The sequence below is a fragment of the Loxodonta africana genome, chromosome 2 (genome assembly GCF_030014295.1).
Source record: "Loxodonta africana isolate mLoxAfr1 chromosome 2, mLoxAfr1.hap2, whole genome shotgun sequence".
Classification (NCBI taxonomy): Eukaryota; Metazoa; Chordata; class Mammalia; order Proboscidea; family Elephantidae; genus Loxodonta; species Loxodonta africana.
The window spans coordinates 165,774,461-165,790,891 of NC_087343.1; positions in this window are offsets into that span (position 1 = coordinate 165,774,461).

The following is a 16,431-nucleotide window of genomic DNA, read 5'->3' on the forward strand; positions in this document are numbered from 1 at the left end:
AGGGTGTTCCTGGTGGTCTTTGGCTGGAGGTGGTTGACAATACTTCTATCACCTTAGATTTGGTTGCTTCTATTTTCAAAGGATATGTGCTTCTGTGAGAGCACAAGTGATAAGGGGCAATGGTAGCCGGAGAAAAACACCTGCTTGAACTTGAGTGACTGGCCAGACAGATGGAAGTGGTAATATGAGGCCTTTCCTGGTCTCTAGCCCCATTATGGACCTTTAGAAATCTCTGGATCCCCGGGTCCAGAAATCACAGATTCCACAGCGAGTCCTACCTCCACCACAGTTCTAATCATACACGTCCACAAATGACTGGACCCACGGACACTCGACGCACAGGCCCAGCAAACCGAACCCACCGATCATATTGCTCTCCCTACTCTGACCCCAGAATGTTCCCAACACTCATCCTAAAGACTTCCCATCACTGACTTCACAGACTTCCAATATCTGACCCTCAAGGACACCCGCCAATTACCAATCCCGGGCTTCCCCATGGCTCTACTCATATGTCCCCTTTCTGACCCCCTAGCTCGGTTATCAGGTCCAGAAACGCCCACCACACCTTAACCCAGGGCGGCTGTCACATCCACAATGATGAACTCTCATGCTTCCTCTCTTGGCAAACAAAGCGCGTTGTCTTCGAGCCTGCGCCGTTCCCGTACTAGGCGGTTTTGGCCATTCCGCACATTCGGCGGCTTTGTTCAGGATGGAATGTGGTTGCCCCTACACGACATTTCCATATGGGGGTCGCCATCTTGATAGTCCGTTCATTTTCGTACAAGCGTAGGAATCCAGTTTATTCCGGGCGCATAGTTAGGGATATACCACTGCGGCAGGGTAGAGAGGAAGGAAGAAAATGACAGAAAAGAAAATGACTGGAAAGGTGCATATTTTTGCAGAGAGATTTTACAAAGAAGTGGGGGAAGAAATTGGAATGGTACTGTCCTCTACTGGCAGACTGCAGTTGGTGAAAGAGGAAGAATGAAATGTAAAAAAAATTTTTCGTTGGCGAGTCCATTTAAAATTGGCTTGTACAGTGAAGGGTAGATCTTAAATTTTGTCCCTTAATTCCCTGGTGCTTCCCGATTCCCTCTTCCAAAAACCAACTACTCCTGCATTTTGTGCTACCTGCATTTTGGGTTCTTCAGGCATTAGCAGATCTCTGAAGTTCGCTAGCAGCTTCTACCCCTTCCTTCCCTAGAGCTTTCCTTCAGCAGCTGAGACCTGCCAGTGAGCTCATCACCCTTCTGAGCTTTGCGGCCCCTCCCTAGGGCTGGTCCCAGAAATGTAGTGATGAAAAGGCTGGGCACTCTCTCACCTGTTACCACTGCTCTTTCGCCCTGGCTTGTTCACATCTGTTTTGAATAAACCTACATTCTCCAAGCAAAAAAAAAAAAAATTGGCTTGTAAATGGTACAGAAACCCTGGTGGCGTAGTGGTTAAGGGTTCAGCTGCTAACCAAAAGGTCAACGGTTAGAATCCACCAGGCGCTCCTTGGAAACCCCATGGGGCGGTTCTACTCTGTCCTATAGGGTCGCTATGAGTCGGAACCGACTCCATGACAACAGATTTGGTTTGGTTTGTAAATGGTACAGTCCCGTAACCACGAGACTCTATTTCCGGAGAGGGGTGAAAACTGGAAGTGATACCGTCTTCTCCCGGAGATTCCATAGTGGAAGAGAGGGCCAAATGGAAGCGTACACTGGGGGGCTCAGAGGGGCTAAGCAATAATAATAAATTTAATTATGCTAATAACAATTATAAAAAATGCTCCCAGGGGATATTACAGCTTCATTAATAAATTGGAGGGGCCGGCTGGAGAATAAAAAAAAATTGGGAGTGAAGGAATGGATACTGATGCACAAAATAAGGGGGAAATTGAGGAACAGAAAAAGGGAAACTGAAGGACAAAATGACAAAGACGTGAGAACAGAGAGTGGGAGGACCAAGGCACAGAAGGGAAGATTGCAGGACTGAGAGACTAAGGACAGAGCAGGGTTTGGATAATGAGACCCAGATAAAAAGAGGCCACTGAAGGAAAGGAAGAGGTAGAAGACTGAGAACTGAGGCAGCTAACACAACATTAGCAATGAAAACTCTGCAACCTGGGAAATCTCTCCCCTGGACTTCAAAAGTCACTATTTTCAAGGATAAGTGGGTAAAGTACAAAATTCATAAGGTGGCCCCAAAATTAGGGGCTGAATGCAACACTGATTTTACTGTCAAATACATACAGTATACATTATCTGCTTTTCATAGTTGCTATCGATGTTTTTTCCTTGACTATTCATGCTGGCATCCATGGTTTGCTGTTCACAATAGTGGATCGTCCAGTGTTGCATCACTTTGGAGTAATGCCACATAAGTGTGTAACTTAAGTGCATTGTAATTAGGAGCATTAAGAATCAATCTTTGACATTCAGGCAGCTGACAGACACATGAAGAAATTGTCCTGGTCATTACCCATTAGAAAAATGCAAATCAAAACTACAGTGAGATACCATGTCACCCTGACATTATTGGCACTAATTAAAAACAAAACAAAACAGAAAATAACAAATGCTGGAGAGGTTGCAGGGAGATTGGAACTCTTATGCAGTGCTGGTAGGAATGTAAAATGGTACACCACTAAGGAAAACAGTATGGTACTTCCTTAATAAGGTAGAAATAGAAATAACACAGATCCAGCAATCCACTCCTAGGAATACATCCTAGAGAAATAAGAGCCATCACACAAATAGACACATGCACACCCATGTTCATTGCAGCATTATTCACAATAGCAAAGAGATGAATGGATAAACAAATTATGATACACAGTGGAATACTACATAACAACTAAAGAACAATGATGAATCTGTGAAGCATCTCACAGCATGGATGAATCTGGAGGGCATTATGCTAACTGAAGTAAGTCAATCACTAAAAGACAAATATTGTATGAGACCACTATCAGAAAAACCCAAGAAAAGGTTTACACAGAAAAAAAAGCAATCTTTGATGGCTACAAGGTGGAGGGGTGGATAGGGGAAATCACTAACTAGACAGTAGACAAGGGTTAACTTTGGTAAAGGGAAAGACAACACACAATATAGGGGAAGTCAGCACATCCTGACCAAGGCAAAGTCATAGAAGCTTCCTAGACACATCCAAACACCTTGAGGGACTGAGTTACTGGAGCTGATTACTGGGGACCATGGTCTGAGGGGACATCTAGGTCAATTGGCATAACAGTTCATAAGGAAAATATTCTACATCCTACTTTGGTGAGTAGTGTCTGGGGTCTTAAAAGCTTGTAAGTGGCCATCTAAGATAGATCTATTGGTCCCAGCCCATCCAGAGCAAAGGAGAATGAAGAAAACTGTCTTAGTCATCTAGTGCTGCTATAACAGCAATACCACAAGTGGATGGCTTTAACAAAGAGAAGTCCAGTAGGTTAGAAGTCTGATTTCAGGGCGCCAGCTCCAGGAGAAGGCTTTCTGTCTCTGTTGGCTCTGGAGGAAGGTCCTTGTCATCAATCTTCCATGGTCACGGAGCTTCTCAGTGCAGGAACCCCAGGTCCAAAGGAAGCGCTATTCTCCTGGCTCTTCTTGGTGGTATGATGTCCCATGTCTCTCTGCTTGTGTCTCTCTTTTATATCTCAAAGAGATTGGCTTAAGACACAATCTAATCTTGTAGATCTCATCAATATAACTGTCCGCTAATCCATCTCATTAATATCATAGTGATAGGATTTACAACACAGGAAAATCACATCAGATGACAAAATGGTGGACAATCACACAATACTGGCCCAAGCCAAATTGATACACATATTTTTTGGGGACACAATTAAATCCATGACAAAAACCAAAGACACAAGGAAAATATTAGTCCAAAGGACGGATGGACCACGTGAACCACAGCCTCCACTGCCCGGAGACCAGAAGAACTAGTTGGTGCCCAGGTACCACCACTGAAAGCTCTGACAGGGATCACAATAGTCGATCCCGGAGAGTGGGAGAAAAATGTAAAGCAAAATTCAAATTCACAAAAAAAGACCAGATGTACTGGTCTTAAAGAGACTGGAGGACCCCCAGGACTATGGCCCCCAGGCACCCTGCTAACTCAGAACCAAAGCCACTCCCAAAGTCCACCTTTCAACTAAAGATCAGACAGGCCTATGAAACAAACAATAACACACATGAGGAACATGTTTCTTAGTTGAATCAAGTATACAAGACCAAATGGGCAACACCTGCCTAAAAGCAAAGTCAAGAAGGCAAGAAGGGACAGGAAAGCTGGATGAATGAACATGGGGTACCCGGGGTGGAAAAGGAAAGGGGAAAAGTGCTGACATATTGCGAGAATTGCAACCAATATCACAGAACAATTTGCGCATAAATTTTTTAATAAGAAACTAATTTGCACTATAAGCTTTCACCTAAAGCACGATAAAATTTAAAAAATTCAGTCTTTGACTTTGTCTCTGGATTAACTGTTGTGCTTGTTGATCTAGATGATGTGATTCTTTTTTAACATTGTGAAGATTCTAATCATCTTTACAAAGAGTTCAGTTAATGAAAATGAGCACTACTATACTAACACCAGCATGACCCAGGCATCACTGAAAAAGACTTATTTTAATAACAGATGTAAAGACAAACAGAACTGGATTAGGGAGATATATAACCCGTAGTGCAATGAATCGCTTTTATATGGTCTTTCTCGCTGTGTTCTCATAAATCCCACCAAATGACTGGGTGGGGCTATGCAAATAAGGTGTTTGTGGCCCACTATGGGGATTCAATAGCTTGTTAATAATGCAAATAAGGTACATGGCACGCTTGTCGGGGGGGGGGACCATGTAAATAAGGTGTATGGAACCCTAATGAGGGGATTGGTGAGTTCTGCCATCTTGCTAGGCTTAAAATGAGCCATCCCAGAGGTAGACAGAGGGAGAACTAATTACCACCAAGGAAGAAGAGCTAGGAGTGGAGCACATCTTTTGGACCCAGGATCCCTGTGCTGAGAACCTCCTAGACGCAGGAGCCACAGACAGCTGTAACACCGGAGACAGCGAGAAGCAACAGCAGAGAAACAGTGGCAGCAGAGGCAGCAGAACCAGGAGACAGCAGAGTGCGACTTGCTGACCATGGAGTGAGAGAGCTCAGCACCTTTGGGCAGCAGGCTTGCTGGCAGAGTGGGGTGCCTCTGGCACTTGGCAGAGCTAAGCTCACTGACCCATAGAGTAAGAGAACTGAGCACCTTCAGGCCGACGCTTACTGGAAGAATGGGCTGCCTCTGGGCACTTATTGGTGAAGCTAATGAGCTGTGTAACACTTTCCCGAGTAGGGTAGAGGCTGGGCTAAGGGGCCAGGAGCCAGGGAGAAGCCTGCCTGTGGAGATGGCTGAGTAGAGGCTGTCCCGATTGAAGATCTGTATCCCGAATCATTCCTGAAACTGAATTGTAACTTGTTACTTCCCTAATAAACCACTTACCTGTAATTACAGTTCGTGATTTTGTGATATGGATTGCTTTTATACGGCTTTTCTTGCCGTGGTCTTGTAACTCCCACCCAAGTGATTTGGTGGGATTATACAAATAAGGTAATTGTAACCCACCAAGAGGATTGGCTAGCTAGCTAATAACACAAATAAAGTTCATGGCAACTCTGTGGGGGTGGGGCCATGCAAATAATGTCTGTGGAAGCCTTATGAGGGGATTGGTCAGTTTTGCCATCCTGCTAAGCTTAAAATGAGCCATCTCAGAGGCAAGAAGAGAGGATCTCATCACTTCCAAAGAAGAGCCAGGAGCGGAGCATGTCTTTTGGAGCTGGGATCTCTGCACTGAGAAGGTCCTGGAACCAGGAGACTGAGAAAGAGAGAGAGAGCTTTACCCGAAGATGGTGAGAGGCAGAGGCAGAGAAACTGTGGCAACAGAACCAGGAGACAGGCAGGAAACACATGGCCCATGGAGCAAGAAAGCTGAGGGCCTTCAGGTTTGAGGCTTGCTGGCGGAGTAGGGTGCCTCCAGACCCTTGGAGCTAGGTTTGCTGACCCACGGAACTCGAGCTGAGTACCTTCAAGCTGAGGCTTACTGGTGGAGTGGGGTGCCTCTGGGTGCTTATCGGCAGAGCTAAAAGAGTTTGTAACACTTGCTGGAGCTGGGCAGTGGTCAAGGGGCCAGAAAGAGGTGTCCCTGTGGGCACAGCTGAGAGGAGACTGTCCTGATGGAAGAAACGTATCCTCAGCGTTCCTGAGCCTGAACTACATGTAACCTGTTACTTCCCTAATAAACTCCATAACCATGAGTATAGTCTGTGAGTTCTATGTGGCCACTGCAATGAATTATCAAACTCAGCAGAGAAGTCCAGAGTGCTGTGGGAGGGACAGCTGGCGTCAGGATTCGTAAAGATGGTGGAGAGAGGAGGCATGTCTGACCTCTGTCTCACAGGAATCAGCTTTGGGCTGTTCATCTTGATTCCCCTTCTCCCTTGCGAAGTTAGGGGAAGTCAGACACCGCCCCTGCCATGCCATTCTTACAGAGATTTTGCAGCGAATTACAGAACTCAAAGACCGGAGGGAGAATACAAGGTGGGGGGAGAGTAGTTGACATTAGAGACGATGGAGTGATACAGCCGTTTGGAAAAGTTGGGCATTTGGAACATCTTTTACCTCCATCTCACAGGAACCAACTTTAAAAAGATCTTTATAAAATAAATTATTCATTCATAACCAAAACAGAGCATACTGCACAATACGCCAAAAAAAAAATAAGATTGGGCATAGTGAAAAAAGGGATGTGAAAGCACATATGGAAACAATCTTACAAGTTCAGGATGAGACGGGCAAGTCCTTCTAAAAAAATCAGAAGACTTTTTATCTCCCAAAAAGACACCAATGACGCTCAGTTGAAAATATGGCTGCTAAATTAGCTGGGGCAGACCACACAAATGAATGTGTATTAGTTTCTTTCATTGGTATATGAAACCAAATACAGCTAACATTTTCTGATTCAGAGCTTGCAACTAAAATGTCTTGTAAGGAAACAAAAAGGGAAATTTTGATAAAAATTGTTTTGGCCCCTTACATTATAGAGCTGATTCTGCTTTCTAGAGACATATCAATAACACATCAGTTGTAGCAACAAAAAATATCTCCCGTGGTTCTTAGCACTTTGATTTGACAAAATGAAGTTTCAAATCATGTTCTTGATTTCTATAAAAGTATTAATGAAAATACACACACACAAACTTAAAAGTATTGATATTTTGTCCAAAAAGGAACTAAATATACGTACCAAAAAAAAAAAAAAAAAATCAAACCCACTGCTGTCAAGTTGATTCCAATTTGGAGCGACCCTATAGGACAGAGTAGAACCACCTCATAGGGTTTCCAAGGAGTGGCTGGTGGATTTGAACTGTTGACCTCCTTTTGGTTAGCAGTTGAGCTCTTACCCATTGCACCACCAGGGCTCCATATATATATATATATATATATATACATGCTTATATAATTGACAGACATTGCAAATGTAAATGTTGGCAAATTTGATTGAGTCTATAAACTTCTTACCAAGGGAAATAAAAAGATTTTACCTTCAAAATGCCCTGCACACTTTGTATAGAGCCCTGTTAAAAACAGGTGTGATTTGCTTTACCTGTGATATTGAGGTTTCATAATGAAAGTTTTTAGTTACTTTTCAGTTTCTTCAAAAATGTGTAGAAGCACTTAATGAGAGGTTTGATATTACGGAAAAGGAAAGAGACTGCCTTCTTAGACATGTGCCTCCAATTTGGCTTTCATTGTTGCCAGCCATAGAAAAGAGGATAAAATGTTGGCCTACCATAAAATCATATTTTATCTAATTTGGAAATACCTTAAGGATGATAATGGAAAAAAGGATCACAATAACACAAAAATTTATATGCTGTTTCTCCAAATCAGTTTGATGATCTTTGAAAAAAACATAAGAAGCCATAAAAAGGATACATTGACTGCTCCTGAGCTGTTTCATGTTACCAGTAGGTTGTTGACAAAATTCATAGAGACAAAAAAATACTAATTTTTTGAAAATAAGACTGCTTTAGAATACAAAAGATGTCATCACAAAAGGGCAGCCAAGTTAAACAGAACTTTATTAATTTACTTACTAAAACTGTAACTTATTTGGAATCTCACTTCAAATTTCACAAGTTCAAGTTACCTCTGTGCTGTAAATCATTTTCCCAGGGAAGGAAAAGTTTAACTTATCATGCCACCCAGTGTGCTTCAGCATGTTTCATAATAACGTACATTTTAGACTGTCAAAACACCCAGTCATCCAAAGGCTGCACCCCCGTAAGTAGTAATATCAGTGGCGTCACAGTGCGAACAGGGGGAGAGAAACAGACTTCACTATAATAATCCAGTTAGTTACTAAACAAGTAAACAAAATAAAAATAACAAGCCCTGGGCTTAGGGAGGGGGACCAGCACCCAGAGTTCCTACACTATCGTACCTAAAATGGCAAGCTGCCGATGAATGAAAAATTAGGAGACATGCAAAGAAACAGGAAAGTATGACCCATACACTAGAAAAAAAAAAAAACAGCAACAGAAACTGCCTGTGAGAGCAACTAAATCTCATATTTAATATATGAAAACGTCAAAGTAGACATTATGAATATGTCAAAAGACTAAAGGAAACCAAGATTAAAGAAGCAAATGAAGGCATGATGACAGTGTCGCATCAAATAGAGAATATCAATAAATAGATATAAATTATTTTAAAAAGAAGAGGGAGGAGAAGGACCAAATGTAAATTCTAAAGTTGAAAATTACAATAGCTAAAATGAAAAATTCATTAAGGGGCTCAACAGTAGTTTTGAACTGGAGGAAGAAAACATTATCAAGCTAGAAGATAGAGATTATTCCATCTGAAGAACATAAAAGAGAATGAAGAAAAATGAACAGAACCTAAGGTACCTATGGGACACTACTAACTACACCATTATATGTGTATGGGAGTAAAAAAAAAAAAGAGCAGAAAAAAAAATGAAGAAATAATAACTGAAAACTTTCCAAATTTATTGAAAAACATTAATCTATACATCCAGGAAGCTTAGTGAACTCCAAGTAGAATAAATGCAAAGAGATCCAAGAATAACCATAGTAAAAAAGCCACAGACAAGGAGAAAATCTTGAAAGCATCAAGAAAAAAACATGTCATTTTCAAAGAAACTGTAAGTTGAGTTCACATCAGAAATAATGTAGGCCAGAAGTAAGTTGCATAACATATTCAAATCTTCAAAGAAAATAAAATGTCACCCAAATATCCTATATCCACCAAAGCTATCTTTTTAAAAATGAAGGTGACATAAAGACATTCCCAGATATAGAAAAAAACATATAATTTGTTGCTAGCAGAACTTCTTTAAAAAAATAATAAAAGAAGTTCTTCAGGCTGAAAACAAGTGACCCCAAACAAAATTTAAAATCCACAAAGGGCAACGGTAGCAGTAATTATATAATTTGGGTGCACTCCACTCCTGGCTCTTCTTCTTTGGTGGTGGTAAGATCCTCTCTTTCCACCTCTGGGATGGCTCATTTCAAGCCTAGCAAAATCTGTATGGTGAACAAATAATCCAAGAAGCTGGACTATATGAAGAATGGGGCATCAGGATTGGAGGAAGACTCATTACCAACCTGCGTTATGCAGATGACACAAGCTTCCTTGTTGAAAGTGAAGAGGATTTGAAGCACTTACTGATGAATATCAAAGACCACAGCCTTCGATATGGATTACACCTCAACATAAAACAAAAATTCTCACAACTGGACCAATCAGCAACATCATGATAAATGGAGAAAAGATTGAGGTTGTCAAGGATTTCACTTTACTTGGATCCACAATCAACCCCATGGAGGCAGCAGTCAAGAAATCAAAAGATGCATTGCATTGGGAAAATTGGCTGCAAGAGATCTCTTTAAAGTGTTGAAAAGCAAAGACGTCACCTTGAGGACTAAGGTGTGTGCCTGACCCAAGTCAAAAGCAGCTGCTTTTGAATGATCTTCAGCAAAATTTTACTTGCATGTGATATTAATGATATTGTTCTATAATTTCCGCATTCAGTTGGATCATCTTTCTTGGGAATAGGCATAAATATGGATCTCTTCCAGTTGGTTCCCCAGGTAGCTGTCTTCCAAATTTCTTGGCATAGATGAGTGAGCACTACCAGCGCTGCATCCTTTTGTTGAAACATCTCAATTGGTATTCCATGAATTCCTGTAGCTTTATTTTTTGCCAATCCCTTCAGCGCACCTTGGACTTCTTCCTTCAGTACCATTGGTTCTTGATAATATGCTGTCTCCCAAAATGTTTGAATGTCGACCAATTCTTTTTGGTACAGTGACTCTGTGTATTCCTTCCATCTTCTTTTGATGCTTCCTGCATCTTTGAGTATTTTGCCCATAGACTGCTTCACTATTGCAACTCAAGGCTTGCATTTTTCTTCAGTTCTTTCAGCTTGAGAAATGCCAAGTGTGTTCTTCCCTTTTCGTTTTCTAACTCCAGGTCTTTGTACATGTTGTTATAATACTTTACTTTGTCTTCTTGAGCCACTCTTTGGAATCTTCAGTTCTTTGACTTCATCATTTCTTTCATTGGTTTTAGCTCCTTGATGTTCAAGAGCAAATTCCAGAGTTTCTTTTCACATCCATTTTGGTCTTTTCTTCCTTTACTGTCTTTTTAATAACCTCTTGTTTTCTTCATGTATGATATCCTTGATGTCATTCCACAGCTCATCTGGTCTTCGTTCATTAGTGTTCGATGCATCAAATCTATTCTTCAGATGGTCTCAAAATTCGGGTGGGATATACTCAAGGTCGTGCTTTGGCTCTCGTGGACTTGTTTTAATTTTCTTCAGTTTCAATTTGAACTTGCATATGAGCAATTGATGGTCTGTTCCACAGTTGGCCCCTTCGCCTTGTTCTGACTGATGATATTGTGCTTTTCCATCATCTCTTTCCACGGATGTAGTCGATCTGATTCCTCTGTATTCCATCCAGCAAGGTCCATGTGTATAGTCGCCATTTATGTTGTTGAAAAAAGGTATTTGCAATGAAAAAAAATCTTTGGTCTTGCAAAACTCTATCGTGCAATCTCTGGCATTGATTCTATCACCAAGGCCATAGTTTCCAACTACTGATCCTTCTTCTCCATTTCCAATTTTCACATTCCAATCACCAGTAATTATCAATGCATCCTGATTGCATGTTTGATCAATTTCAGACTGCAAAAATCTTCAACTGACTTCCACCTCATAGGCATCAACTTTGGACTGATGCTGATCTTGATTTTCTCTCCTCCCCCTTGTGAATTTCATGGAAGACCTCTGATGCCACTACACCATTTTTACCATAAGTACATGAAAAGATACTCAGTGTTATTAGTCATTGTCATTGTGGTAGTGTGCCACTGAGTCGATTCTGATTCACAGTACCCTATATGACAGAGTAGAATTGCCCCCATAGGGTTTCCTAGGCTGTAATCTTTATGGGAGCAGATTTTCATGGTCTTTCCTCTTATGGAACCACTGGCGGGTTTGAACTGCTGACCTTTTGGTTCACAGCTGAGTGCTTAACGATTGCACCACCAGGGCTCCTTATGAGCCATTAGAGAAATGCAAATGAAAACCACATTGAGTTACCACTTCATTAGGATGGGTAGAATCAAAAACCTGAATAATAACAAATGTTGATAAAGATGTGGAGAAATCACAACCATCATACACTGCTGGCAGGAATGTACAATGGTGCAGTTCCTTTTGAAAACAATCTGGTAATTCCTCAAACTGTTAAACATAGACTAAAGATATGACCCAGCAATTCCAGTCCTAGGTGTCTGCCCAAGAGAAATGAAAGCATATATCCATACTAAAACTTGTACATGAATGTCTATAGCAACATTATTCATCATAGCCAAGAAGTGGAAACTTCCCAAATGCCCGTTGATGAATAAATGCATAAATAAAATGTGGTATATATCCATACAATGGAATATCATTTGGACATAAAAAGGAATCAAGTATCAATACTACAACATGGATGAACCTTGAAAACATTACACTAAGTAAAAGAAGCCAATCACAAACCTCAATAATTATTCTATTTACATGGTATGTCCAGAATATGCAACTTTATGGGGACAGAAAGTATATTAGTGATTGCTTTGGGCTGGAGGGGATGGAAGGATAGGAGGGTGATAGCTAAAGGGTATGGGGGGATTTTCTTAAAGGTGATGAAAATGTTTTAAAATAACTCCAGAGATGGTAGCACATATAGGTGAATATACTAAGACCCATAGAATTATACATTGTAAATGGATGAATTGTATGGTGTGTGAATTATAACTCAATAAAGCTGTTGTTTTAAAAAAAGCTAAAAATTTTAGAAGCAGTCAGAGGTAAAATGACATTTTTTTAAATAATTTTTGTTGTGCTTTAAGTGAAAGTTTACAAATCAAGTCAGTCTGTCACATATAAGCTTATATACACCTTACTACATACTCTCATATACTCTCCCCCTAATGAGTCAGCCTGCTCCCTCCTTCCAGCCTCTTCTTTTGTGACCGTTTTGCCAGTTTCTAACCCTCTCTACCCTCCCATCCCCCTCCAGACAGGAGATGCCAACACAGTCTCAAGTGTCCACCTGATACAAGTAGCTCACTCTTTATCAGCATCTCTCTCCAACCCATTGTCCAGTCCCTTCCATGTCTGATGAGTAGTCTTCGGAAATGGTTCCTGTCCTGGGTCAACGGAAGGTTTGGGGACCATGACCGCCAGGATTCTTCTAGTCTCAGTCAGACCATTAAGTTTGGTCTTTTTATGAGAATTTGGGGTCTGCAGCCCACTGTTCTCCTGCTCCCTCAGGGGTTCTCTGTTGTGCTCCCTGTCAGGGCAGTCACTGGTTGTGGCCGGGCACCATCTAGTTCTTCTGGTCTCAGGATGATGTAAGTCTCTAGTCCATGTGGCTCTTTCTGTCTTTTGGGCTCATAGTTATCCTGTGACCTTGGTGTTTTTCATTCTCCTTTGATCCAGGTGCATTGAGACCAATTGATGCATCTTAGATGGCCACTTGTTAGCATTTAAGACCCCAGACGCCACACTTCAAAGTGGGATGCAGAATGTTTTCATAATAGAATTTATTTTGCCAATTGACTTAGAAGTCCCCTTAAGCCATAGTCCCCAAACCCCCGCCCTTGCTCCGCTGACCTCCGAAGCATTCAGTTTATCCTGGGAACTTCTTTGCTTTTGGTCCAGTCCAGTTGAGCTGACCTTCCCTGTATTCAGTATTGTCCTTCCCTTCACCTACAGTAGTTCTTATCTACTAACTAATCAGTAAATAACTCTCTCTCACCCTCCCTCCCTCCCCCCTCTCGTAACCACAAAAGAATGTGTTCTTCTCAGTTTATACTATTTCTCAAGATCTTATAATAGTGGTCTTATACAATATTTGTCCTTTTGCATCTGACTAATTTCACTCAGCATAATGCCTTCCAGGTTCCTCCATGTTATGAAATGCTTCACAGATTCGTCACTGTTCTTTATCAATGCGTAGTATTCCATTGTGTGAATATACCATAATTTATTTAACCATTCATCCGTTGATGGACACCTTGGTTGCTTCCAGCTTTTTGCTATTGTAAACAGAGCTGCAATAAACATGGGTGTGCATATATCTGTTTGTGTAAAGGCTCTTATTTCTCTAGGGTATATTCCGAGGAGTGGGGTTTCTGGGTTGTATGGTAGTTCTATTTCTAACTTTTTAAGAAAATGCCAGATAGATTTCCAAAGTGGTTGTACCATTTTACATTCCCACCAGCAGTGTATAAGAGTTCCAATCTCTCTGCAGCCTCTCCAACAGTTATTATTTTGTGTTTTTTGGATTAATGCCAGCCTTGTTGGAGTGAGATGGAATCTCATCGTAGTTTTAATTTGCATTTCTCTAATGGCTAATGATTGAGAGCATTTTCTCATGTATCTGTTAGCTGCCTGAATATCTTTTTTAGTGAAGTGCGTGTTCATATCCTTTGCCCACTTTTTGATTGGGTTGTTTGTCTTTTTGTAGTTGGGTTTTAATGGAATCATATAGATTTTAGAGATCAGGCGCTGGTTGGAGATGTCGTAGCTGAAAATTTTTTCCCAATCTGTAAATGGTCTTTTTACTCTTTTGGTGAAGTCTTTAGATGAGCATAGGTGTTTGATTTTTAGGAGCTCCCAGTTATCTGATCTCTCTTCGTCATTTTTAGTAATGTAAAACGACATATTTTTTTTAAGGGAGTAATAAGAGTTTCAGTTGACTTTTCCACAGAAGCCATGAAAACCTGTGTTCTCAGTTTCAATGATTTGTTAGCAGTCACAGAACTCAGAAAAAATATACTCACAGTTACAGTTTATTAAAGTGAAAGGATGCAAATTAAAATCAGCAAAGGCAAAAGGAACACAAGAAAGAGTGGAGCAGAAATCACCCGCAAGCTTCCAGTTTTCTTCTCCCCATGGAATCATATGGACAGTACTTAATTATCACAATAATTATGTGTGACAATATATGTTAAGCGTTGCCAGCCAGGGAAGCTTATCCAAGACTTGGTGTCCAGAGTTTTTTTTTTTATCAGGAGTTGGTTATGCAGGCATGGAGCAACCTGCAAGACTGACCTTAACTACTCAATCTCTAGCCTCCACCCCACTCCCCACCCAGAAATCAAACTGTTACAACCTGGCCCAGGACATCAGGAGAAAAAAAAAATTCTTCACAAATCACATTGTTAACTTAAACTATCCGGCATGACTCAAAGATTCAATTGTACAAGGACACTCTTACCTGGCAGGATATTCCAAGAGCTTATAGGTTACCTCTGAGGAGCCAGTGAAGGGCCAGTCCTTTCTATGGAATGGGCTGGTTTTATCACCCAAGACTGTTGAATTAACCCTTTACTGAACAGTCTGAAGGCAACGCAGTGAGATAATTAAAGCTGAAAGAAATAATACTACCAACTTAGAATTTTATATCCAGCAAAAATATTGATCAAAACTGAAAGTGAAATACAAACATTTTCAAATGACACCTGAGAAAATTCTTCACTAGCTTACTAAAAGAAATACTAGAGAAAGTTATTCAGGGAAAAGGAAAATGGGACTATATATTTATATACTGTAATTTCTAAGTTAACCAATAAATGAATAACAACGTATAACTAAACATGGAAAAATAAAGTATATTTCATCAGTTCAAAAGAGTAAAGAAATGAGATGAGACAAAAAATGGCAAGTTGATAGAGATAAATTTAGCTACATCAGTGATTACATTAAATTTAAAGAGATTAAAATGCTCCAATTAAAAGAAAAAGTTTGTCAGCATCAATGATGAAGGAAAACCTATCTAAAAAAAAAATTTTTTTTTTTAATAAGGGATACAATTTAAAGAGAAGTTGCATCAGTTACCTACTGCTGTGTAACAATTCACCAACAAAACTCAATGACTTAAAACATTAATCATTTTTGATCATCAGCATTATCATTGTTGCTTAAGTGTCTATGGGTTGGCTAGGAGTCAGCTGACCTCAACTGGTCTCACTCATATCTCCATGGCTTTGGGGGCTCTAATCTAGTCTGGCCTTGCTGAAGAAGCTTACCAGGGGCAGATGCAGCATGTCTCTCTCATCCTCCTCACAGGACTAGTGGACTAGCCTGGGGATATTTTCATGGTGCTACTAGAGTACAGTTGACGGAATACCAATCAAGATGTTTCGACAAATGGATGCAGCACTGGAAGTGCTCACACATCTATGCCAAGAAATTTAGAAGACAGCTACCTGGCCAACTGACTGGAAGAAATCCATATTTATGCTTTTTCCTGAGAAAGGTGATCCAACCAAATGTAGAAATAATCAAACAATATCATTGATATCACAGGCAAGTAAAATTTTGCTAAGGATCATTCAAAATCGGCTACAGCAGTACATTGACAGGGAACTACCAGAAAATCAGGCAGGATTCAGAAGAAGATGTGGAACCAGGAATATCATTGTTAATGGCAGCTGGATCCTGGCTGAAAGCAGAGAATACCAGATGGATGTTTACCTGTGTTTTATTGACTGTGCTAAGGCATTCGACTGTGTGGATCATAACAAATTATGAGCAACATTGCGAAGAATGGGAATTCCGGAACACTTAATTGTGCTCATGAGGAACCTGTACATAGATCAAGAGGCAACAGTTCGAACAGAACAAGGGGATACTGCACGGTTCAAAGTCAGGAAAGTTGCGGGTCAGGGTTGTATCCTTTCACCATACTTATTCAATACGTGCGCTGAGCAAATAATCTGAGAAGCTGGACTACATGAAGAACGGGCATCAGGACTGGAGGAAGACTCATTAAAAATCTGCATTATGCAGATGACACA